This window comes from Poecilia formosa, unplaced genomic scaffold (assembly GCF_000485575.1).
Source record: "Poecilia formosa unplaced genomic scaffold, Poecilia_formosa-5.1.2 Scaffold339, whole genome shotgun sequence".
Lineage (NCBI taxonomy): Eukaryota > Metazoa > Chordata > Actinopteri > Cyprinodontiformes > Poeciliidae > Poecilia > Poecilia formosa.
Window position 1 is genome coordinate 280,499 of NW_006800278.1, and position 2,677 is coordinate 283,175.

General features: G+C 47.3%; 1 protein-coding gene across 1 annotated transcript in view; it reads right to left on the bottom strand.

The window, feature by feature from the left end:
- LOC103153065 (zinc finger protein 696) overlaps positions 1–2,317 on the bottom strand; it is a 7,704-nt gene extending 5,387 nt beyond the window's left edge. Inside the window, exon 1 of the mRNA XM_007573848.2 lies at positions 1,907–2,317. The gene's annotated coding sequence lies outside the window, so the exon portion shown is untranslated. The remainder of the gene's footprint in view (positions 1–1,906) is intronic.
- Positions 2,318–2,677: the final 360 nt, after the last annotated feature.

Here is a 2,677-nt window from a genome sequence, read left to right on the forward strand (position 1 = left end):
GGGATGCGTTCGCCGACTCGGGCTGGGATGCGTTCGCTGACTCGGGCTGGGATACGTTCGCTGACTCGGGCTGGGATGCGTTCGCTGACTCCGGCTGGGTTGCGTTCGCTGACTCGGGCTGGGATGCGTTCGCTGACTCGGGCTGGGATACGTTCGCTGACTCGGGCTGCTTCCATCATTTTCAGACGTTGTTTACATCCAGATTTATCATCTGTCTTCTTCTGCTGCAGAATTATGACATGTTTCACGTCAACAACGTAAAAGTCGGATAAATTGCGACGTTCAGACTGCAGGCACTTTGGAAACTCTCGGTTTTAGTTCCACATATGGAAGAGGAACAGATAACTGAATTAGGCCACATTAATTTAGCTCTTATTTGGGCCAATGTTAATATTTCTACTATAAACTGAAACATATATATTTTCCAAACAAAAAGTCAACCACATCACTAACGTTGCGTCTCTGCTCCAAACTACCCACAATGCAACGCTGCATGACTGTCACATGACCAAACCCCTCCACAAACACAAACAGCAACAAGATGGAAATAAACCAGTTTCTAAATATCTAATATCATTTATCGGTTCCATACGGTTCAAAACCTCAAACTAAACGACACTGATGTAGAAGAAAGGAAGAGAAAAATCAGAAAAGCCCAAAATCCTGACAGGTTTGGGTTCATCTGCCGGAGATTATTGTCACAATTAAACCAAATTCTAATCATATTCTTTCACCACAAAGGCATCAAGAAAAATTACAATTTACAAACATTTTCCTCGTCATCAGTGCTTCCAAAGCGGTGATAATTTGGATAATTCCTGTAATATGGCCACCAAAGAACTGCATGGATGAAATAATGAGCCGTTATATTATGAAGCCAAGTGAATCCATTCAGGCCAATGGAGCCCGTCTGCCACTGACTGGTAGAAATAATGTTCATATGAAACTCAAAGTGAGTCCAGAAGGTCTCTGCTGTTTCTGGACCCGTTCTTTGGACTTTGGTTGCTGTTCTACTCGCTCAGTTCAGTCTGAGGAAACCTTGGGTTAAATTATGGGATGGAGCAGCTCCAGGTGTCCATCGGGTCCCACATCCAGGTCACGACCTGGACAGATTTCCTGGTGATGATGGAAGGACTGAACTGGTACCAGGGTCAAAGGTCAAGCTGATGCCAGCTGATGAAGACTGAGATGATTTCAACATAAATTTGATCAACCGTCTGGATGGGAATTTCTCTTTTTCACTAATTTCTGAACCTCCAGGTTTTCATTATTGTTTAAACAAAGATTAACAAACATCTGGGAATTTAAATGTTTTTTTTCACCTCACTTATCCGTACCTGGAAATATTCTAATCAAATTCCAGTTTTACAGGATCCCAGGAAGTGACCCGCAGGCGCTGACCGTTACCTGTCTGCTGTCACACAGCCACGCAGGCTCACGCACACCGGCCCACGCACCGCTGCCGTGACTTCCTCCCGGTGGCGGCTCTTTCTCCGCCTCCAGACAGCGGTAGAAAGCTGCTGCTCTTTGCGGAGAGAATCGCTCTGCAGCCGCACCAGCAGGGCCGAGCTGTTAGCCGCTAGTAGCTAGCTGCTAGCCAGTGGCCATCTTGTTTACGGAGAACCAGCGGGGCTAGCTGCAGCTAGCATCCCGCAGAAAGTGAGAGTGAGGCTGCCGCAGGAGGAGACACAGCGGCCTCCTTCAGGCTGCCTGGCCGCTTTGTGCATCTCACAGGCAGGCTGCGGGCAGCAGAGACCGGCTGACACCCCGACACGAAGCCACAGAACCGGGGGCGATACGAGCGGCGGCCCGGTCCTCCGTCAGACCGTTAACAGGCTCCGAACCTAGCGGAACTCCGCGGCTCGGGGCTGGGGAGAGGGAAATCCCCGGAGAGGGAGGCTCTTACCTGCGGGTGGCCCGCTTCATGGTCCGCTATCTTGGTTCTGCTCGGTTCGGTTCGGCTTCCCCTCAGCTGCGGTAGCTCAGTCCTCCGGACCCGCCACGTCCACCTCGGCAGAACACCCTCTCCTCCTCCTCCTTCTTCTCCTCCTCTTTCACTGACTAATTCCCCTCCCTCCTTCCTTCATACCTTCCTTTCCTCCCTCCTTCCTCCCGCTCGTGCACACACATACCCGTTCAGGCGGGTATCTGGGTCACCATGACAACGGCGCCAGTAGGTGGGTACAGCTGTGAGGGCGCGCGCAGAGCGGGTACGCGCAAGTCATCTCGCGCTCTGCCTTTTGATCTCCATTGTTCCGACTGCACGCGCCGATGTGCTAATTTGAATTAGTGAATGAATGGGGAGCAGCACGCGCCCCGCTGAGCCGGGGCAGCCAGGGCACGAGGCAATTATCTGACGTCACTACGTCCCAAAGATGTTTGTTTTAAGGGAACCAAACACATTTCAGAATGTTTTTAGTTATATTAGCGTTTAAATAATTAACTTCTTAATTAATATAGAATTATTAGTTTTATTAATTCAATCTGAGCTTTAATTTAAATAATGACATTAATATTATGTGCTATTATTTTATTCCTATTTCTTTTGTCAGTTTTTATGTATGTTTTCTAATTTATTTATATTAATTTTTCACATATTTGTTCAAATATGTTATTCATATATTTTGTTTTCATTTATTCTTATTTCATATTTCATATTTTTATATGGTATTTATTT